The sequence below is a fragment of the Dendrobates tinctorius genome, unplaced genomic scaffold, assembly GCF_039654945.1.
Source record: "Dendrobates tinctorius isolate UK_male_01 unplaced genomic scaffold, ASM3965494v1 ptg000070l, whole genome shotgun sequence".
Lineage (NCBI taxonomy): Eukaryota > Metazoa > Chordata > Amphibia > Anura > Dendrobatidae > Dendrobates > Dendrobates tinctorius.
The window spans coordinates 21,218,335-21,242,793 of NW_027361738.1; the positions used below are offsets into that span (position 1 = coordinate 21,218,335).

General features: G+C 44.6%; 1 protein-coding gene across 2 annotated transcripts in view; it reads left to right on the top strand.

Annotated features, from left to right (window-relative positions):
* ITGB8 (integrin subunit beta 8) overlaps positions 1–16,763 on the top strand; it is a 208,234-nt gene extending 191,471 nt beyond the window's left edge. For both annotated transcript variants that reach the window (XM_073581448.1, XM_073581450.1), the window contains one exon: positions 15,710–16,763. The gene's annotated coding sequence lies outside the window, so the exon portion shown is untranslated. The remainder of the gene's footprint in view (positions 1–15,709) is intronic.
* The last annotated feature ends 7,696 nt before the right edge of the window (positions 16,764–24,459 follow it).

The following is a 24,459-nucleotide window of genomic DNA, read 5'->3' on the forward strand; positions in this document are numbered from 1 at the left end:
GGCATTGACATGGAGTTACTCTCTGACTTTGCAAATAAAACAGTTTCCATTATTCTGGGAAGGGTCCTTACAAGATTTTGGAGTTTATATGTGGGAATTTTTACCCTTTTATCATGAAGAGCATTTGTGACGTTAGATACTGTTCTTGGACAAGAAGGCCGGGCTCGTAATCTCTATTCTACTTTATTCGTAAGGTACAGTATTTGTTGGGGATGAGGTCAGAGCTTTGGCCACTCAAGTTCTGGCCAAGTTTTGGCCACTCAAGTTTGGCCAAAGCAAGTCCTTTTGGACCTTGCTTTGTGGAACAGCAAATGGATTTCCCCAAACTGCTTTCAAAACATTTTAAGCTTACAGTTGTGAAAAATGTCTTAATATGGTGAAGTATTAGGATTTGCTTCACTGGCACAAACTGGCCTAGACGAAATCCTGAAAAAGAAACCAGCAAACGCCATACATTAATAAATAGATTTCTTAAAATGGTTGATGCTGGTGTGTGTACTTTGAAAATCCATGTCAGAATAACTGTATAATTCTAACTTTAAAATAAGCACATTTCCAGTAATGGTAAAGAGTAAAAGAGTAAATGTATTCAGTCTCAGTCCACCCAACCTGACTGACAGTTGCAGCTTCTACTGTGCACTGAGATATTTCAATAGGAGTTGGGAGGAAAAACACTGAGGAGCTGTCAATTAGAATAGGTGGGCAGAGATTGAGATTCAAATTTTACAAAAAAATTATCTTTGTCTTTCTGTCATAGATTTTCAAAGTAATTTCACTAATCTCACTGGGTATAAAAATCTATTTGATAATGTATGCAAATTGTAATATGAAATATGGAGGCATATTCACTTTAAGAAAAATAAGTCTGAGTAATGTCATTGGTGCCAAGCATAAGTTTTTGAAGATCTTCTGCTAGAGTCCCAGTCAAGTAAAATGATTAAGAAATACAAAGCATCTAATACTTGTAGAATAGTCATGAAGTGGGCAATGATTTAGCTGCCAGAGAAGTCAAGAAACAATTCCAATGCACAAATATTTGCTCTGAGTCTTGATTTGCATCCACAGATTGGTTGTACTAGATGTCCATTTCAAAAAATAAATCTTAATAACAAATACACATTGGCTCCAATTCATCAAGAAGCTTCGCGTCACGGGTTTGCCTCAACAGAGAGGAGCCAGAAGACCGCACTTTCTGATTTATCCTACTCCTGCACTGACTAGAAGCATTCATCATCATATTAAACAGTGCAGTTTTCTTCTAGCAGTGCAGGGGTTAATTTGTTCAGTTAATAGCTCCTGGAAGCTTACCTGTGTTGATGGTCTCAGTTGTTGAGTGTTGGCCACAATATATTGTAAAGCACCATGGAATAAATGGCGCTATAAAAATGTATAATAATAATTTATTCTGGCCTCTGGTAAGCAGGCATTTCCAAAGTTAGCTTCATGCTGCATGGTTCAGGAGCCGGAGGAGTTTTGTTGTTTGAGGAGGTATTTGGTGGATTTATCTAAAGACTGTTGCTTGGTTTTTCTTGTGTGAAAATCCTCTTCTTCTCCTACTTTGATTTTTCCCTTCCTTCACTCCCCAGAGTTTCACTTTGTTGTTTGTGAGATCATATTTGGATAATTGGTATTCTCCTTTTTCATGTACTTATTCCCTTGTTAGTCTGGTTGGTGTATTTCCAAACACTATTACTCTCCTTTTCCCTGGGTGGGGGGAGGTAACAGACTTAGGGCAGATTCAGGACCTCAGTAAAGTACGTGGCCCATGCGTCTTCACCATTACAAGTAATTCGTTGAGCAGGGATAGCTAGGGTGCAAGGAAGGAGCCCCTCGCCCTGGGATTTCTGACAACAGAGATGTGACATTTTGTCAGTTTTGTGGTGTAAATCTTCTTGAAATGTTGCAAATTTTTAGGTATCTCAAAGCTGTGCAAAGCATTTTGCGACTTTTAACATATTTGTCCCAGTTCCATTCAGATGATGAATGTGGTGTGGTGCAGAGATGAATGTGGTGTGGTGAAACCAACCCATAATAATAATAATAATAATAATAATAATAAATTATTAAACCCATCAAAATAATCATAATTTGTACCATAGAAATGTCATAGATTATAGAAGAAATATACACCATATTGATTTGAATAGGAGGCCGATGTCTTTTATTCGGCTGCGACCACCATCAGAAGACAAAACAGTGCTGGGTGTTTGACCCCGAATTGTTAAGTCATTGTTGACCTATACTAAGGATAGGTGTCAATGAAAAATTAAGACTAAAGTCTATGCCGTAGAAGGGCATTTGCATGAAATGATCATCGTCCTGTCCGCTCCACATGAGTCTCTCCTGTCCTGTATGTTTTAAATTGCCGTAATAAAGCGGATTTCATGGGACAGTGACCCTTATTTTCTTCTATTTTTTGCATGGACAGTCATCTTGTTTTTTCATTGGGTTGGCACCCGTGAGCCTGTGCTGGGAATCCTAATAGCGGTTTGGACACCTGAAACAGGTGTGAGGATACAGGTGCTGCAGCAGTGCAGATCATTTTTGTGCTCTTTTTGTGGACTCTTTGGAAAAATTAAGACTGATGTGCAAAACACCAGTCTTAATGAATTGGGGGCCATTGTTTTTGTGATGGAGAGAAGCATGTTAAGAAAAGACCTAAATAGGAGATAGGAAGTTACTCTGCTATTTTAAATCCACCATATTCTAATCTTGTTGGCATCTATCCGAACCACTCTTGTCAGGAACACCGCACTGTGCTTGCTCACTGAGCCAGTGTGCGTGTTCTGAGTGTCAGGATCCTGTCAGCGCCGGCGTGCAGCCTCCGCTGAGCAGGTACTCACCCGCACTGTAGGGGTACCAGGGTCAGGTACAGCCAGAAAGTACCAATGCACAGGATCTGTGGATGCTGAAGTTTAGCAAGCAGACACAGGACCTACGGTCATGTGACTGCAAGGGGGCGGGGCTTAGCATCCTGCTTAGTGAGATGGAAAGACACTATACAGAATTACTCAGAGTCAGGCAAAACGGGGTTCATACACAGAGATAGCCGTAACGTACCAAGGATGAGACAGAGCGGATAGTCAGGGCCAAGCAGCAGTCAAAACCAAACAGACATAGAAGGTATCAAGCAGAATCCAAAGCAATATCCAGAGAACAGACCGAGTCATACACAGTTTATTAAGCAACCAGAACAGAGCAAAAACACACTCAGGGGTCACCACACTATGCCAAGGGCAAGAGTATAACTGACAGGGATGGGAGCATCCTGAGGCTATAAGAAGCCTCTCCCAGAACCAGGGAGAGGCCATAATCATAGCCCCAGGTGTGCAGGTAAGCTTGCACCGGGATCACAACCTTTAACCCCAGAAATGCCAGTCATCAGCACTGGTTCAGACATTAACCCCACGTGTGCGAGTCAAACCCGCACAGAGATCATGACAATACCCCCCTCTCAACGGGGGGCCTCTGGACCCCCATGCTTGCCCGGGTACTTAGCATGGAAAGCCTGCACCAGGCGATCAGCATGCATCAACCGGGCCGGTACCCAGGACCTGTCTTCCGGTCCCTACCCCTTCCAATGAACCAGGTACTGTACCAACCGCCGTACCAACCTGGAATCTACGATATGACCAACCTCGTACTCCACCTGCCCCTCGACCAAAACAGGAGAAGCAGCAGACTCGGAGTCTCCCCGGACTGCTTCAAAAGGTTTCAGTAGAGATTTGTGGAAGACGTTAGGGATCTTGAAAGAGGGTGGAAGGCACAGCCTATACGCCACTGGATTGATTTTTTCCACAATCTTGTATGGGCCAATGAATTTGGGCCCCAACTTGGCTGAAGGAACCTTCAACTTAATGTTTCGAGTGGAGAGCCAAACCTTGTCTCCAACCTGAAACGAGGGCCCTAGTGTTCGTTTCCTGTCCGCGAAAAACTTATACCTGCCCTGAGACCTAGATATACTCCGCTGAACTTCTGCCCACGTATTCTGTAATCGCTGAACAGAGCCCTCAGCCCCGGGACACCCTGAGTCCAGACGAGAAAACTCACCAAAATGAGGACTGAACCCATAATTGATCAAAAAAGGAGTCATACCCGTGGATTGACTCACCCGACTATTGAAGGCAAATTCAGCCAACGGCAGTGCATCGCACCAGTCATTCTGTCTAGCAGAGGTTAGACACCTGAGGATCTGTTCCAGGGACTGGTTAGTGCGCTCCGTCTGACCATTGCTCTCAGGATGGTATGCAGACGAAAAGGACAGAGACATCCCTAATTTTTGCAGAAAGCACGCCAAAACTTAGCCACAAACTGCACACCATGATCAGACACCACATTCAGGGGTACCCCATGCAACCGGATCACATGCTGCACAAACAACCTGGACAACGTCTCAGCTGATGGTAGTGCGGACAGGGGTACAAAATGAGCCTGCTTAGAAAACCTGTCCACCACTACCCATACGACTGTATTACCCTTAGATGGAGGGAGATTGGTAACAAAATCCATGGATAAGTGAGTCCATGGTCTTTCGGTCACTGCCAAGGGCATCAACTCCCCTGCCGGCTGGCTATGAGAGCTTTTAGAATGAGCGCAGACCCCATAACCAGCAATGAATTTTTTTATGCCCGAACCAAGGGTAGGCCACCAAAAGATCCTAGCCACCGCCAGACGTGTGGCTGAAATACCAGGGTGAGCACTCAGCTTGGATTCATGGAACTCCTGCAAGAGTTTCAGGCGAAGTTGCTCTGGGACAAACAACTTCCCCTCCGGATTGGCCGCCGGGGCCCGCGACTGGACCCCCTGAATCTCCCGTTCCAATTCAGATGAGACCTCTGCTATCACAACCCCAGGGTGAATAATGGAGGACGGTGGCTCAGGGGGCGACACCGGCTGAAAACTGCGCGATAAGGTGTCAGCCTTGACATTCTTAGACCCTGGACGAAATGTAATCGTAAACTGAAAATTGGAAAAAAAAAGTGACAATCGGGCCTGTCTGGGCGTTAGTCTTTTAGCAGACTCAATGTATGACAAATTTTTGTGATCCGTGATCACCGTAACTGGGTGACTGGCCCCCTCCAAAAAGTGCCTCCATTCTTCAAACGCCAATTTGACCGCAAGAAGCTCTCTATTGCCTACGTCATAATTTCTTTCCGCAGCAGAGAACTTCTTGGAAAAGAAAGCACATGGCCTGAGGGTGGTTAGAGTGGCAGGCCCTTGGGACAACACCGCCCCCACCCCCACCTCAGAGGCGTCCACTTCCACGACGAATGGTTTGGACGGATCTGGCTGTACTAACACAGGAGCAGACATAAAGCTTCTTTTCAGGGTTGGAAAGGCCTCTTTTGCGAGCGAGGACCAGTTTCTCACATCCGCACCTTTACAAGTAAGATTTGTGAGTGGTTTGACCACCTGTGAAAACCCCCGAATAAATTTGCGGTAATAATTGGCGAACCCCAAGAAGCGCTGAAGACCCTTGAGGTCTCGGGGTTGCACCCAATCCGCAATGGCCTGCACCTTATTGGGGTTCATGCGAAAAGCCTCACAGGACACAATTAATCCCAAAAAAGACAATTCTTGAACAAAAAACACACATTTCTCCAATTTGGCATACAGATGATTTTCCCTCAGTCTTTGGAGAACGGTTCGTACATGATTCATATGAGATTGACTGTCGTGTGAGTATATCAAAATATCGTCTAAGTAAATGACAACAAAACGACCAATGAGATCCGAGAATACCACGTTGATGAAATTTTGAAATATGGGAGGGGCATTGGTAAGACCAAACGGCATGACTACATTTTCAAACAGTCCCTCGGTCGTGAGGAACGCGGTTTTCCATTCATCCCCCTCCCGGACCCTTATCAAATTATATGCCCCCCGAAGATCCAGTTTGGAGAACCATTTTGCCCCTGAAAGTTGGTTACACAAATCGGGAATCAGCGGAAGGGGGTACGTATTTCGTACAGTAATCTTGTTCAGCTCACGAAAATCGAGGCAGGGACGTAAACCACCATCTTTTTTCTTAATAAAAAAAAACCCTGCCGCCACAGGTGAGACTGAGGGACGTATGTGTCCTTTGCGAAGACTCTCAGCAATGTAATCTTTCATGGCCAAGCGCTCAGGGCCAGATAAATTAAACAGATGGGCTTTAGGCAATTTAGCCCCCGGGACTAACTCGATAGTCAAAGGGTCTATGTGGCGGCAATGTCTCGGCCTCGCTTTCATAGAACACATCTTCGAATTCTTTCAGGTACTCCGGAATACCTTCCAGCTCGACAGATGACACAGATACAGATTAACAGGTTCAACCAATAGTGCACACTTATCACATAACATCGAATCATTAAACCCCCACTGAACAATCTCCCCCATTTTGCAGTTAATGACTGGGTTATGGCGTTGTAACCAGGGCATGCCCAACACCAATCCTGCTGGTAGATTGTCCAGAACCAAACAACTTAATTTTTCCACATGGGTAGCACCCACTTTGAGTGAAAACAAGTCAGATATAAAGAGCATTCCCTCTTTAGTGAGGGGGGAGGAGTCAATGGCCACCACTTTGATCGGAACCTTAAGTCTAACTGTCCCTATCTTACAGTGTGTGACCAATTGGGAGTCAATGAGATTGATGGATGATCCAAAGTCCACGAAAGCTGTAGAGGGAAAGCAACAATCGTCCACTAACAGTTCCACATGAAGCAACACCTTAGAAAACGAGGAAAAGGGTACCTGAAGGTCTGAGTAGTCTCCCCGCTGACTACCCAGACCTAGTCGTTTCCCGTCGACCGGGTTGAGGATGGACAATCAGGACACTCCCTTTTCCAATGTCCCGTTTTACCACAGTAAAAGCATAACTGCTTTTCTCTCCGGCATTGTCTCTCCTTTTCCTTCAGGGAGAGAGCCCCTACGTCCATGGGTACAGAAACAGTCTCTTTTCCACTAGGGAACAATGGAGTCTCCACCTGCATCACCCCCCTGGCCCGCAGCCTGCGGTCCATCCGGACGGCCTGGGTCATGGCGTCCTCGAGAGAGTTAGGTGGGGGGTGTAATGCCAAGGCATCCTGTAACCGCTCGGACAAGCCTCTGCGAAAGAGTCCTCGAAGTGCGTCGTCGTCCCAAGAGACCTCTGCGGCCCAGCGGCGGAATTCTGTGCAAAACCACTCAGCTGAGTGTTTCCCCTGACAGACACTCATCACCATGTCCTCTGCCAATCGCTCTCAGTCCGGCTCATCATATATGTGCCCGAGGGCCAAAAAAAACGCATTCACAGACACTCTCAGGAGCAGTGGGAGGAAGGGAGCAAGCCCAAGCTTGTGGGGACCCTCTTAACAGAGACATAATGACCCCTACCTTCTGACTTTCGTCCCCAGAGGAATGTGGCCTCAAACTAAAGAAGAGTTTGCACCCCTCCATGAAGACCCTGAACTCCTTTTTGTTCCCAGAAAAAAAAAACAGGCAGTTTAACAGGTGGTTCTGGGGACACCATAACAACATCACTCGCCCCAGCCCCCAGAGACCCAGCAGCTAAAGCCCCCCGCGCTGTCTCAGAAACTTGCTGCTGAGAAAGAGCCAGAGCTTGCTGCTCCAGAGATAAACCCTGAAACATCTGACTCAGATTTTTCATTTGCTCAGCAAGAGATTGTATGGGATCCATATTTCTCAGCAGAGAAAAAAAAAAAAAAAAAAACTTAATGGTCAGTTATAATGTCAGGAACACCGCACTGTACTTGCTCACTGAGCCAGTGCGCGTGTCCTGAGTGTCAGGATCCTGTCAGCGCCAGCGTGCAGCCTCCGCTGAGCAGGGACTCACCCGCACTGTAGGGGTACCGGGGTCAGGTACAGCCAGAAAGTACCGATGCACAGGACCTGTGGATGCTGAAGTTTAGCAAGCAGACACGGGACCTGCGGTCATGTGACTGCAAGGGGGCGGGGCTTAGCATCCTGCTTAGTGAGATGGAAACACACTATACAGAATTACTCAGAGTCAGGCAAAACGGGGTTCATACACAGAGATAGCCGTAACGTACCAAGGATGAGACAGAGCGGATAGTCAGGGCCAAGCAGCAGTCAAAACCAAACAGACATAGAAGGTACCAAGCAGAATCCAAAGCAATATCCAGAGAATAGACCGAGTCATACACAGATTATCAAGCAACCAGAACACAGCAAAAACACACTCAGGGGTCACCACACTATGCCAAGGGCAAGAGTATAGCTGACAGGGATGGGAGCACCCTGAGGCTATAAGAACCAGGGAGAGGCCACAATCATATCCCCAGGTGTGCAGGTAAGCCTGCACCGGGATCACAACCTTTAACCCCAGAAATGCCAGTCATCAGCACTGGTTCAGACATTAACCCCACGTGTGCGAGTCAAACCCGCACCGAGATCATGACAACTCTGTCCCGAGTTCTGTCATTTATGATACTTTAAGTACTTTGCTTTCTTATAAGATGCTTTCAAGTAAAGTTGTTTTGTTCACAAAGTGCTGTCTTGTGACTTTGCTCCTCCAGGGAATTTGTCAAGAACTCTGTGATGTGTGAATCCATCATATTCTGAATCGTTAACATAGCTAAAAAAAGATTGATAGATTGTAACACGGCCATTGGCAGGTATCACAAATGTATCCCCTTCATGACATATGAAGTACATGTACACGATATGTTGTGTCTCTGCCTCTGCTCGCACACTGTATCTACATACAGTATATATCTCAGCAATTGATGACTGATTTAATCATCCCTTATGTGTCTTTAGCAGCCATGAGTGGAGTGGTGCTCCACCCACGGCTGCTAATTTGAATTAAATCCCACTGTCAATCTCTGACAGCAGCAGTTAACATGCTCCAGCAGTAACACGTGTTGTTCCATACCCCCATCGGCGTGCCCGTGACATGATTGCAAGGCACCGATGGGTTCATCCACTGACATTCATCCACTCAGTGCCGACTTTTAATCCCCATTGACTTGCATTGGGGTCAGGTTTTGGACGAAACTCCGACTTCTTTTTGCCCTAGTCAGACCAGTTTCATCTGAAACAAATTTTGTTTCATGAAACCCGATCCGACCAAAGTCGCTCAACTCTAGTTGTCATGATATCCGGGGAATCTGCTGATGACCCCCGTGCCTGTCATTACAATGTCATTACAATGTTGTCAGTCAAAGCATCATCTCGGTGCAAAAAGTAAGCCTTCACACAGATCCTGGAAATGAAAAGAACAAGGATTCAAACCACACATTGCAAAATTTTTAGGATCAAAGGTCTGTTTATAGGAAAAGCAGAGGTAGCAGCCATTTCTGCGCCCTGATACCAGTATTACAAAATAGCACATGGCAGATGGGGACCTTGTAGAATATTCATTGGGGCCTGAGGCTTCAAGTTACACCTATGGGAGTATATGGATCTGCTGATTCTATGTTCTCCAGCAGCAGAAATTATTTAACTAAGTCTACACACTCACTACCAAAGTTTTCGTGTAACTTTCCTATGTTATCGGGAAGTAATGCAAGATACGAGATTAAATATTGCATAAAACCGTGCATGCCTTTTTCATCATAAGTTAATAAGAGCCATTATTAGTGTACTCTTATTAATCTTGCTTGCCTCAGTTGACTGTGGAGGAGGGAGGCAGCGCAGTTCTCTGGTTTCTTGTCAGTTGTGGGATGGACGATGTGTGGGAGGTGAGGAATGTATTGATGTTTAAAAAAAGAGCAGATTGATATATTAATATGCCATGGATAGGGATTTATGGATGACGCCTTGTAATTTTGTTTACATAGGACTGTCTGAAATCGGAATGTATCCTGTATACATGAAATCCTTCAGCGATATATATTCTATGTTCTTTAAATGCTTGACTGATTATCGGAGATAGATGGTTTGGTGGTTAGTTTCTCTACTCTGTGTGAGTTAATCTGATTTCCAGATTATTGTGTAATTTTTGTTATAGATTGAGAAAACTAAAAATATTGAAAGCATATGAGTTTTTTGGATTGGGAATGAGGGTTTAGTGTCTTTCTGTAAAGGGAATTTGTGAAGCAGCATGTGCAAAAACTGCCTGACAAAGAAATCTAAAAGCACCCCGTACAAAACTTCATCTTCATCAGCAGATAGCGCCAATGTCTTGGTGGGAATCCGTCCTATGCATCATCTAGATTTTGTATGTTCTCCCCAGTTTGTGTGGGTTTCTTTATATATTCCAAGAACATACCGCTTGGTACCTGACTTCATATAAAATAGAATGAACGCATGTGCTGAAATCAGTGACTACGATCTTGAATATATAATCACATCCTGGGAGCATATATCTCAGGTCCAAGAAGAGACAAATGCTTACAGAGTCATACAATTTGTAAATTTTTATTTAGACAATATATAAAAACAAAATATTAAAATAGCATAGAATACCTGGACTGACTCCCTCACAATTTAATATGACACTGCGTGGATATAGTCAGGCAACCAAATCTAATTGTATCAATAAATTTGATTTAAATGGCTTAAAAATGTTGATGATAGACAAAGTTAAACAAGCAGATAAGTCTGTATTGTATCATATTATATATGTAATGATTAAGTCAAAGAAGTGCTGTGCAAATCCATAAAGTGCTTGGTGCAATCTTAGTAATGTTCTTGTATGGGTTTTTGGAAGGATTTACAATAAACTTACATGTTTAGTCAATAGTCTTCATCAGTAAGTGTGTAGGAACCCCAATGATGACGTTTAGCCATTGCTTTTTCCTAGGGGGCGTAAGCATATGTCTCTTCTAGGACCTGAGATATATGCTCTCAGGATGTGATTATAATAATAATAATAAATTTTATTTCTATAGCGCCGACATATTCCGCAGCACTTTACATTTCAGAGGGGATTTGTACAGACAATAGACATTACAGCATAACAATAATCACATACAGTAGATTATAACAAATACCAAGAGGAATGAGGGCCCTGCTCGCAAGCAAGCAAGTCTATGAGGAAAGAGGTAGACACGAAAGGTGGGTGGTAACAGTTGCCCTGATTGTATGGACCAGCCATAATGTTAAGTGTGTAACAGTACAGACAGAGGGCTAATGGATGCATAAAGCATGTGGGAACATGATGCGGGAAATCTGGTTGTGGTAAAACTTTTGGCTGTGCCACACAGGGATAGATTAGGTTAATGTGTTGAGGCGATAGGCCAGTCTGAATAGATGCGTTTTCAGGGCACGCTTAAAATTGTGGGGATTGGGGACTAATCGTATTGACCTGGGAAGTGCATTCCAAAGAATTGGCGCGGCACGTGTAAAGTCTTGGAGACGGGAGTGGGAGGTTCTGACTATTGAGGATACTAACCTCAGGTCATCAGCAGAACGGAGGGCGTGGGTAGGGTGGTATACTGAAACAAGGGAGGAGATGTAGGGTGGTGCTGAGCTATGGAGGGCTTTGTGGGTGAGGGTAATAAGTTTATACTGAATTCTGGAGTGGATGGGTAGCCAGTGTAATGACTGGCACAAGGTAGAGGCATCGGTGTAACGATTGGTGAGGAATATGATCCTGGCTGCAGCATTCAAGACAGATTGGAGAGGGGAGAGTTTGGTAAGAGGGAGACCGATTAGAAGAGAGTTACTATAGTCGAGACGAGAATGAATAAGAGAAACAGTAAGAGTTTTTGCAGAGTCCAAAGTAAGAAAAGGTCGAATTCTAGAAATGTTTTTGAGGTGCAGATGACAAGAGCGAGCTAGTGATCGAATGTGGGGGGCAAAGGAAAGCTCAGAATCAAGTATGACCCCAAGACAGCGGGCCTGTTGCTGGGGAGTAATAGTGGAGCCACCCACAGAAATAGCAATGTCGGGTATAGGTACATTAGTAGAGGGAGGAAACACCAGGAGTTCAGTCTTTGACAGGTTCAGTTTCAGATATAGTGAGGACATGATGTTAGACACAGCGTTTAGACAATCGCCGGTATTCTCTAGAAAGGCTGGCGTGATGTCAGGAGAAGAAGCGTATAATTGGGTGTCATCAGCATAGAGATGGTACTGGAACCCAAATCTACTGATTGTTTGACCAATAGGGGCAGTGTACAAGGAGAAGAGGAGAGGGCCTAGAACCGATCCTTGGGGGACCCCAACAGTAAGGGGAAGGTGAGAGGAGGAGGAACCGGCAAAAGATACAGTAAAGGAGCGGTCAGAGAGATAGGAGGAGAACCAGGAGAGAACGGTGTCCTTGAGGCCAATGGAACGGAGCATAGTGAGGAGGAGCTGATGATCCACAGTGTCGAATGCTGAAGAGAGATCCAAGAGAATTAGCATGGAGTAATGACCATTTGATTTAGCTGTTAGCAGATCATTAGAGACTTTAGTGAGGGCAGTTTCAGTGGAGTGTAAAGAGCGGAAACCGGATTGGAGAGGGTCGAGAACAGAGTTTTCTGAGAGATAGCGGATAAGACGGGAGTGGACCAGGCGTTCCAGGAGTTTAGAGATGAAGGGAAGATTAGAGACAGGCCTATAGTTAGCGGCACAGTTTTGGTCGAGGGATGGTTTTTTAAGTAGTGGATGTATGATGGCATGCTTAAATGAGGAGGGAAAAATACCAGAAGAGAGAGAGAGGTTAAATATTTTAGATAGGTGAGGGGTGAAAGAAGGGGAAAAGGACTGGAGGAGATGTGACGGAAATGGGTCACTGGTGCAAGTAGTTGGGAGAGAAGATGCAAGGAGCCTGCTTACTTCTTCTTCTGTGACTGGTTCAAAATCAGAGAGTGAGCTAGATGCAGTGGGGGAGGGAGGACAGTGCATGGTATGAGGTGATTGGGAGATAATTTCCTGTCGAATCTGGTCAATTTTTTCTTTGAAGTAATTGGCCAGATTGTCAGCTCTGAGCTCTGTGGTTGGGGCCTGTACTCTTGGATTGAGTAGAGAATGAAAAGTGTCAAAGAGACATTTTGGGTTATTTGACAGTGAGGTGATGAGGGTGTTGAAATAGGTTTGTTTGGAGAGGTGAAGGGCAGTGTTGTATGTTCTAAGCATAAACTTAAAATGTATGAAATCTTCGTGTAGATTGGATTTTCTCCACAGACGTTCGGCGCACCTGGAGCACCGCTGCAGGAAATGTGTTTGCACCGTGTGCCAGGGTTGTCGCCGTCTGCGTTGTGGTGTTCTATTTATAGGGGGTGCAAATTCATCCAGGGCACTTTGAAGTGTTTCATTGTAATGCTTCAATGCAGAATCAGGACATGAGAGGGAGGAGATAGGGGCCAATGAAGACTTCAAGTTCTTCATAAGTTTCTGGGTGTTAATGGCCTGTATGTTTCTATAAGTATGGACAGTGGGGGTGACCTGAGCAGCCTGGCAGTTCTTGATAGAGAATGAAAGAAGATTGTGGTCAGAGAGCGGGAGAGGGGAGTTTGCAAAATCATCCACTGCACAAAGCCGAGAGAAGACCAAGTCGAGGGAGTTTCCGTCTTCATGCGTTGGAGAATTAGTAAGCTGCGAAAGGCCAAATGAGGAGGTTAGAGATAAAAGGTGAGTAGCAGATGGTGAGAGGGGAAGAGCAATGGGGATGATGAGGGTAGGGATGTCACAGGAGAGAAAATGTGGAAGCCAAGTGGCAAAATGATCCAGGAACTGATGGGAGGGGCCGGGAGGACGATACACCACCGCCACTCGCATGGAGAGGGGGGTGTAGAGTCTGACGGCATGGACCTCAAAAGAAGGGAAGACAAGTGAGGGTACTTGAGGGATAACCTGAAAGGTACATTTTGATGATAGGAGCAGACCAACGCCTCCACCTGCTCTATTGTCTGATCTTGGGGTATGAGAGAAGTGTAGCCCCCCCCCCGTATGAAAGAGCAGCAGCAGCGGTAGTGTCTGACTGCTGGATCCAGGTTTCAGTAAGTGCCAGGAGGTTAAGAGAATTAGAAAGGAAGAAGTCATGGATGAAGGAGAGTTTGTTACACACTGAGCGAGAATTCCAAAGTGCACAATTAAGAGAGACAGATGGCAGGCAGGGAATATTAATCAGATTAGAGGGGTTTCTAAGTGTAGCAGTTGGGGGGTTTGACTTTCTATAACATGGGGGACCAGGATTGGGAGCAATGTCTCCTGCGACTAGGAGAAGGAGGATAGAAAGAGTGAGCAGATGGTTAAGTGATTTGTGAGAGCGTCTCTGATGTTGAATGGTGGGACTGACTGGATCTGTGCAATTTAACAACGTGAAAAGAGCGTGAGTGCTATACATAGGAGAGGAAAGAAGCGAGGGGCCGATATGGATGGAGTGTAGAGAGTTAATGCCAGGGCGGTGGATGTGTGTGAATGCAGGAGCCAGGATTAAAATTACACAAATGCATATGGTATATATTTGTTGTACTCCAAATGAAGAGGGAGTAGATGGATATAAATGTCTTACCTGTCTCCTGCCCTGTCTAACTGCCATGTTATAACTGCCAATAGTACTTTGATACATGTACTTCGATTACATGTGCATAAATGCCCCCTGCATAAATGCTCCCCCTAGCTAGGTCTGATTAAAGTGTATGCAATTACTGTGGAAAAGGACAAGTGTGTTAATTATTATCTTGAATGTAGTGATGCTTTAGTGATGTTATAAAAGAGATAGAAAATACCTATCCAGGAGTCAGGAACAGACAAAGACTAGACACAAGAGAAACAGCCTTGAGGAACGCTTGAGGGTAGCTTGCTGAATCAAAGACAATACTTTATGAGTCATTTATGCTAAAACTATATGAGAAAACGGCAGTGTTGCATTATGATTTCTTTTTTAATGATTGTCTGTGGAGCTGTAGTGTAATACATAAAATATCGTTAGACGATCGCCCATGAACTCCAGTGTACTTTTCTGTGTGCATTGTTCTGTCTGTGATCTCAGTTTTTTTTCTTGTCTTACATTCACATCTCTTCAGCTTGCTTAAGAATTTAAACACATAACTATTGTCAGCCTTAAAGAAGTTGTCCTCTAACTTACTTAAGATAGGTCATCAATGTCTGATCGGTGGGGTATCGACAACTGTCACCCCCCTCAATCAGCGGTGCTGGCGATTCAAAGCAATAGTGGGCTGATGGGCAGTACCTGGCTGCAGCCACTTTCAGTAAATGGAGCAGCTTTAAAACCAAGCATTTCCTCATGCCGCCGGCACCGAAAACAGCTGATCAGCGGGGGTGCTAAGTGTCGCACCCCAACCTCTAAGACATTGATGATCTACCCTGAAGGTTGGTCGTCAATGTTAAAGTAGTGGACAACCTTTCTAACCTTCTGATGCTAAATGATGAAAATGCATGTTATGGAGCGAAGTTATGTGGAGGGAATTCAGGAGCTGAGACATCTCCACACAGGGCGGCATCTGCCTCTAACAACAATGATCGCTACGGATAACTCCTTAAATGCCACTAATAGTGGCATTTAAGCATCAAGATCCAATCCAGGCATTCATTCAGGTGCCCATCAATAAAACCATGATGCACTCTGTGCTCCTGTCACTTGAACTGTGCACTTCTCAGGTTTTTTTTTTTTAAAGATCGGTGGGGACCTCAGGAGCCATATTTTTACCAATCTTCTTGCAATTAAAACAACACAAAATATTTGACTTATTTTACTTTTTTGTTCTTAGCTAAAACTGATCACAACTGATGACTAAACTGATGCAAAAATGAAACCGTTGTTCTCAGGCTTTCTCATCTTTTTCTCCCTTGTCCACTCTTTTTTTTCCAGTTGCCTTTCTGGGGACCAAATCACAATATTGCATCAATCGTTGGGATCCAGCCCACAGAACTGCCTGGTGAAACAACTGATGCACTGGACAAGAAGGAATGAGGCTACTGCAAACAATGGGGTCAATTATTTACTCCATTAGTTAGACACTGGATGACCAGAAGAATGTAATGCTGGGGCTGGGGCATGGGGCTTAGTATTGTCTTGTTTACCGTATTACAAAAGCCCATTTGCAGCATTATGAAACGCCCGCTCTATCAATATATAAAAATAATTAGTCCAAAAAACAAAAAAATCCAACTCTGGTGGTCTACAGCTAGACGGGGAGGATAACATCTTTGGCCACTTGAGTATTAAGGCCTTATGTGGCAGAACATCAGTCACCACTATTCAGCATAAACACATCTTATGATATTTTGCTCTAGTCACTTGAGGTTTTAGGAGCCAGGTGACCAAAGAATAGGACATCATTGCTTCCTGTTCTTCTAGAGACCACTAAACAGCTTGTGCTAGACCAGAGGTGGGGAACCTTTTTTCTGCCAAGGGTCATTTGAATATTTATAATACTGGATGGAGGCCCGATGCTATCGCATCGGGAGGGCAGTAATGTCACGATGGGGGCAGGCTTTGCAGTGTTGAGAATCTCTCCCCCCATGTGGTCACCCACCTATCCACTCTCTCTTTCCCCATGTGCTGACTTCTCCAGTCTGTGCTCTCTTCTTTGACCTGTCTACCCCATGTGCTATCCCCCTTGCCTGCTGTATCTCTCCTTCGTCTGCTGTGTTCTCCCCTCATGTGTTGTCCCATTTGAGCTGTCTCCCCCCTGTGCTCTGTCTGTCTCACCCCTGTGCGCTTTCTCTCTCCCCCATCTGCTGTCTTCTCCTCTCATGTCATCTCTTGTTTGACCTGTGTACCCCATCACTAAACAGTCAGTGCACAGCATGTCAGGAGGAATTTCTATTTAAAGAGGTTTTCCCACCAACAAAAGTTCAGTACAGAACATACCACAGCTCCAGGGCAGGGGAGGAAGCAAAAGACAATACTGACATTACAGCAGGAGATCACAGAGGATACATTTTGTCAGGTAAAATATTGTTTAAAAACAGTCAGTGAAATATTTTACCTCACAAAATGAATCCTCTGTGATCCCCTGCTGTAATGTCAGTATTGTCTTTTGCTTCCTCCCCTGCCCAGGAGATGTGGTATGCTCCGTAAACGGTCAGACACAGACAATTTTTAAAAAATGATCTTTCGTTCCTGGGAAAACCCCTTTAATGTGACCGGCTTCCTTTGCCTGTAGGCACGTTGCACATCTACCACCAGGATCAGCCGAATGATTTACTGTGCCTGCATGGAATTCGCACAGACGCAGTGCGATGGTGTTCTGCTGGTGGTACCCCATAAGAGGCTGTGTGACTGTGAGTGTATGAGTGTGAATGTGAGTGTGTGAGTGTGACTGAGAGTGTGACAGTGAGAGTGTGACTGTGAGTGTGAGAGTGTGACTGTGAGTGTGACTGTGAGTGTATGAGTGTGACTGTGAGAGTGAGTGTGAGAGTGTGACTGTGAGTGTGAGAGTGTGAGTGTGAGAGTGTGTGTGAGAATGAGAGTGTGTGAGAGTGTTTGAGAGTGTGTGTGAGTGTGTGTGTACTGCGTGTAGAGTGTGTGTGGTGCGACAGTGTTCCGCTGGTGGTACCGCGCAATAGGTTGGTACCAGCAGCAGTTTCCATATTGAGACACCCATCACTTGGGTGTCCCATCATGGCGGTCGGTGAACTTCCTCCGCTTGGAATTCTGGGATAGAATTCTGGACAGAATAGGAAATGAAAACATTACAAGGCAATTATCTAAATAGATAATTGGGGGGCCATGCTAAATTATCAAATTAAAAATTATCCTGGTCAAATAATTAATTAACCCCTTCACGACCTTTGACGTAGCCATCCGTCAAGGTCGGTAAGTAGTTACTGATCTTGGATGTATGGATACATCATGGCAATTCTGCACCCACAGGAGCTGTGTGTGGGTGATCACTTGGTGATCAGATGTTTACACAGCTGATACTCAGCACTCACTCCCAGGAGCAGTGCCCGCACTGCTCGAGGCAGACTACCTCCCTAAATGCTGTGATCGATATTGATTGCAACATTTAGAAGGCAGACAGAAGAAGGGTCACTCATGACTAGAGATGGGCGTACCCGAACAGAACACGGTTGTAAGGCAAGTGTTGGGGGCTAAGTTATGCCCTGCATCCCTTCACATTCCTCCCTAACAAAGCGGGTACATTTTATGTGTAAAATGGTGTTATGTGGTACTGTTTTAATGTGTATTAATATGTTAAACAATGTAATGATGTTTGTATACTGCATAAGTTATATATTTCTATGGGCTAGAGATAGGGAAATACAGTGTTACAGTATGAGTGGGGTCACACGAGCTAAAGGAGGAGAGTATGGTCGCACAGCCGGGAAGGGTCTGAGTCAGATGATGAGGCGGCTGCAGGAGTTCATTCTCGCGTTTGAGGAGTCGTCACAGCAGTGACCCTGGAAAAATGAGGACAAGGTGCTGGAACTCCCCGGTGAGTGATCCTCAGTCCCACACCCCAGTGGCGAGACCTAAATTTGCGACCAGCCCACCCCTAGCACCCCACCCCGGTATCAAGAGGGAGAGGGTCCCTTCCTATCCCCCGAATAGGAGGACTGGATAGTGGGGGTGGTGGAATGGTGGAAGAGAAAAGGCAAGAGAGATATCTGGGCAGAGCTGCGCCGTTTGGGAGGTGGAACCATGGCCTGGCCGAAGCGGCCTGCTGGTATATATAAATCCATCCCGTGGCTACAGATTTATCCGGGAATCAGAGACAGGGGACAAGGTCTATGTGAATGCGGGTTCCATCAAGTACCAGCAACCCCTGTGGGAGGATGACCGGGTGACTTTTATCAAAGAGAAGGGACCCCGGGGCTACCACGTGGTAGCGGTCACCCTGTTATTACTGGAGGACGACACTAAGTGCACGAGCGCCAGGAATGCGAGTGGGCGCAGGCTCAAACGCCACCAATGGTCACTGTTTTCAACTGTGCTAACATACTTGCACAAGGGTTTTCAAGGGTATTCTAACCATCCATTAGCCTTCTTACACAGTCAGCAAACACAAAGTACCATAAGAACACTGGAGTGATGGTTGTTGGCAATGGGCCTCTATACAACTATGAAGATATTGCATTACAAACTAGACGTTTGCAGCTAGAATAGTCGTTTACCACATTAACAATGTATAGAGTATATTTCTGAATCATTTAATGTTAGCTTCATTGGAAAAAACTACTTTTCCTTCAAAAATAAGGAAATTTCTAAGTGACCCTAAACTTGTGAACGGTAGTGTATATCACATGAGACATTTGGGGCTGGTGCATATTTCACAGGAGACATTTGGGGCTGGTGCATATATCATATGGGCAAAAGCTTAGAACAAGGATGAATGCTCATCGTCACACAATAAGAGAAAAAAGAATGGATCTACCTGTGGCAAAACATTTCTGTATCCCTGATCACAGCAGCGTGGATATGAAATTACTGGTATTGAAAGGTAACTTCAATTCTCAGAGAGAGAGACGAGTTTGGGAGTACAAATTTATGACGAACTTTGACACTCTCAGTGCTGGAATGAATGTGTCGCATGGATTTATGTCTTTTTACATCAATTAAGGAATTTCCTTTTAAAACCGTGTGGGGGCATCACAACACAGAACTAGACCTCAATCAGAGGACCATAAAACATCCGGACTCCTTATCTATGAACTGGTCCAATGTTTATATTTATGTTTCTCCCTCTCCCATATTGATAGTTCTGCTTCACTTGTCACTTGTCTTATCTATTGCATTTTTTCTAGGCTGTATTGTGCATAAATATGTGACTTCAGATTTTGTATTAGTCTAGCCTGATGAAGAGACCTGAGTAGTCTCGAAAGCTTGCAATGTGTTACCATCTTTTCAGTTAGCTATTAAAAGGTATCAACTACTGAGGACTCTAAATCCTGAATATTTTTCTATCTACTGGCTAACATGGTACAAAGATATTCGTCTTTCCTATATCATATGAGACATTTGTGACTGGTGCATATATCACAGGAGACACTTTGGGGCTGGTGTGGACATAACAGCAGGCATTAGAACTGGTGCAGATATCACTGAAGTCATTGAGGCTGGGGTAGACATCAAGGCTGATATTGGGGCTGGTGCGGACATCACAGGAGGCATTGGTTCTGGTGGGTTTGGGCATCACAGGAGGCAATGGAGCTGGTGTAGACATCACAGGAGACATTGGTGGCTGGTTTGAGCATCAAAAGAGCCACTGGAGCAGGAGCATGTATATCACAGGAGACTTTGTGTTGCACATGTATCACAGGAGACATTGAGCTGGAACATGTATCTCAGAACACACAAGGACTGCTGCTGCTTATGTCTTCATCTGTGGGATGGGAGTGCATCACACGCTATCCCAGCCCACAAAGTACTGGCCAGCATCAGAACATAATCCTTCATTGCATGCACTGCAATGTTCAGTAGTGGACACGTGTGTGCTCAAGAAGAAATTAAAGGGTCATAATGAGCACTGCAGCCCCCAGGAATCTGCCCGGTGGCAGGAGAAAAGGTAATTGTGCTGGTGCAACGGCACATGTCCCCACAGAGAGGTCTCTGAGTTCCCCCTCTGGCACACATGCCATAGGTTCACCACCACTGCTCTAGATCAAATGAGTTTAAAATTTTATATTTTGGACTTTGATTACCCATTGAAGTCAATGACTCCCTCTGTGTAACTTTTTGAGACATGGGTTAACACAATTTTACACTAGGTGCCTTTGTTTTGTACGAAAAATGTGATAAAGAACTGCAGCATACAAATACTGAAATATGGAAATTCTAATGCACAGTAGATGTAGACCAGAGATTTTGCTCAAAAATTAGCAAACCCTTCGTGATTTTGGTTACAAAGTACAGCTCAGCAATCTTATATACTAGAGATAAAATATACAGTACAGAAAAGTTGGCAAAGGTGTGGTGTGGAATAAATGAAAGCTGAAAATAGAGGAAATGAGTACATGACAAAAAGGATGAAGAAAAATTTCTAGTCTGCCTTAGAAGAGGGTGGTGTTGCACATAAGTGACACTAAGCACATATAATCATTGGGCAAGACATGGTGGAAGACAAGGAGAAGCTGGAAGATGGTCTGACACAGAAGAGCTTTAAAAAAATTGGTGAGTCACATTGAGCTAAAGCGATAAAAGCAATGTAGATAATTTCTTTTACTTGAATTTGCATGAAAGCATCATATATTATTTACTATATATGCTATAGATCATTGGTCGCCAACCTTTCTTACCTTGAGAGCCACATTGAACTCCAAGAGAGGTTCGCGATCTACATCCAAGGCCTCATACAGTAGCGACATCCAGATACCGCTCCCCCTCTAACTCTCACAATAGTGATATCCAGAGCCCCCATTACTGGTATAATAAAAGCTAAAATATCCCCATAGAAATCAGACTGAGGCTGTATACTTATGCCCATTTGGTAATCTCATATCAGACACTCCTACCACAATACTGCATCCAGCTTGAAGTAGTCCTTTAGCTGGCAGTATCATTCTATCTGCAGCTGACTATACTTAATTTATCCCTCCAATTCTTAAGCCATTATATGTGCAGTCATTTCTGCTCTTCTATGGAAGGCTACTCAAAAAAGTCACCATTTGGAGACCTACTCTTCATGGCTCTTTGCTAGACCTGTTGTTAATGCAATTAGCTCACAGACAGCCATGAGCCACACATTATGAATATGTGAGCCACATGTGGCTCCAAAGCTACAGGTTGGGGTCTCTTGTTATAGATGCATTTCATTGGCACGGTGTCATCATCTGCTTAGTTCATGGAATTAGGTAGTTCAGAGGTTAATCTGGATGGCCTCACTCTGAGATTCTGGGAGGCTTTTTATAGCCTCATTGTGGACTCATCCCTCGTCGCTTATACTCAGATCCTTGGCCGAGTGTTTGTGACCCTGGTGTGCTTCGTGACTGTGATACTTTATGCTTGTTTTGGTTTTGACCCGGTTCTGTCCCTGTTACGAGTTCTGCCTGTTTCTTTTGCTATCTCTGTGTATGACTCATTGCTTACATTCTGACTATTCTCTGCTTGCTCCTCTGGTACCATGCTGCCCTCTCTGTGTATGACCCCCCCTGCTTGTCTGACCTGAGTTCCCCTAATCTTTACTCCAGGATTCCTGTAATAGAATCCTACAGTTATTCACTGCAGCAGGACGCTAAGCCACGCCCCCTGTGGTCACATGATCGTAGGTCCCTGTACTCTTTACTACCTTTAGTGTCGCAGGTCCTGTGCTCAGAACTTTCCCTGCAGTTTCGGACCCCGGGTCCTCCCGTAATCTGGGTGAGTGACCCTGCTCAGCCGCGGCAGTCCGCCAGCGCTGACAGGATCCTGATATTATAAGCGACTGTACAGTTTTAGGGTGGGGGAAGGTTGTGCTTATTTTCTGGGTTAATGAGCACTATGGATCCCCTGCAGGATTTGGCCGATCAGGTCAGGAATCTAGCCCAGATGTTCCAAAAACTCAATATGGAACAGCGCACGATGGCCCATACCCAGCAACAGTTGGTGGACACCGTGCAGGGGGTTGTGGCAGCAGGGTGTCCTGGCCCCGGGAATAGGGACATATCTGTGGTATCCCCTGAATCTCCGGTCAAATTGCCTGACTCCTTTTCAAGGGATAAAAAGGAGTTTAGGTCCTTCAGGGAGGGATGTAAGCTTTTTTTTCTTAAAAGCCCCGTTCCTCTGGGGACGGATTCCAGAGGGTGGGGTGTTATGAGCTCATTTTCTGCTCCACCAGTTGAGAGTTCTCCTTCCATTCTCCCTCTGGTGGTTACAGGAGGTAGTGAGGTTGGTTTAAGTGGTAGTGATCTGCCACCTGATGAGGAGGATAACAATTGGATCTCTGGAGTATCAGACTGGATATAAGACAGCTGATGCCCTATCCTGGTGCTGGTGATTCAGTCTGCTTCTCAGTTCTTGGACTTCAGCTCTCTTCCAGTCTTCTCAAGCTAAGTTTGTTTTTTTGCTAATGTTCACACTTGCGCTTGTTGGTCAATTCAGTTTCTTGTGTGGCCAGCCTGCCCCTGCTGGAGCTATGCTGAACTTCCACTCCTATTTATCTGTATTTGCCAATTTGCCTTTTTGTCCCTTATTAGATTGGCCTCTTTTTGCTCTGTTTCAGAATATTTCAGAGTGCTGATATAGTGGGAGAAGTCTAGTGACTTCAGGGTTAATTTTGCTATCAGACGTGTTGGACATTATTTTGGTAGGGTTTTTTGGTAGATTGCAGACAGTGGCTTTCCTTTCCTGTCCTTTCTAGTTAGTTCATAGAATCATAGAATCATAGAATCATAGAATCGTAGAGTTGGAAGGGACCTCCTGGGCCATCTGGTCCAACCCCCTGCTCAAAGCAGGATTCGCTAAATCATCCCAGTCAGATGTCTGTCCAGCCTCTGTTTGAAGACTTCCATTGAAGAAGAACTCACCACTTCTCGTGGCAGCCTGTTCCACTCATTGATCACTCTAACTGTCAAAAAGTTTTTTCTAATATCTAATCTGTGTCTCCTCCCATTCAGTTTCATCCCATTGCTTCTAGTCTTTCCTTGTGCAAATGAGAATAAAGTTGATCCTTCTACAATGTGACAGCCCTTTAGATATTTGTAGACAGCTATTAAGTCTCCTCTCAGTCTTCTCTTTTGCAAACTAAACATTCCCAAATCCTGCAACCTTTCCTCATAAGACATGGTTTGCAGACCGGTCACCATTCTGGTCGCTCTTTTCTGAACTTGCTCCAGTTTGTTGATGTCTTTTTTAAAATGTGGTGCCCAAAACTGGACACAATATTCCAGATGAGGTCTGACCAAAGAGGAGTAGAGGGAAATAATGACTTCACGTGATCTAGACTGTATGCTTCTGTTAATACATCCTAGAATTGCATTTGCCTTTTTTGCTGCTGCATCACACTGTTGACTCATATTCAGTCTGTGATCTATTAGTATACCCAAGTCTTTTTCACATGTGCTGTCACTTAGCCCTATTCCTCCCATTCTATATATGCTTTTTCATTTTTATTGCCCAGATGTAGTACTTTGCATTTCTCCCTGTTAAAAACCATTCTGTTAGTTGCTGCCCACTTCTCCAGTTTATTTAAATCTTTTTGAATCCTCTCTCTCTCCTCTCTAGTATTAGCTATCCCTCCTAGCTTTGTGTCATCAGCAAATTTAATGAGTTTACCCTCAATTCCTTCATCTAAATCGTTGATAAAGATGTTGAACAATACAGGGCCCAGGACAGAGCCCTGTGGTACCCCACTTGAGACATTCTTCCAACTGGATGTGCAGCCATTTATGACCACTCTTTGGGTCCGATCACTAAGCCAGTTATGAATCCACCTAACAGTTGCCTTGTCCATTCCATACTTAGTCATTTTTTCAATAAGGATTGTATGAGAGACTTTGTCAAATGATTTGCTGAAGTCAAGATATACTATATCTACAGCATTTCCTTGATCCACCCAATCAGTGATACCGTCATAGAAGGAAATTAAGTTAGTCTGACATGACTTATTAGTTACAAACCCATACTGACTCTGTTTAATCACTTCATTCTTATCCAGGTATTGACATACATGTTGTTTAATAATTTGTTCAAAGATC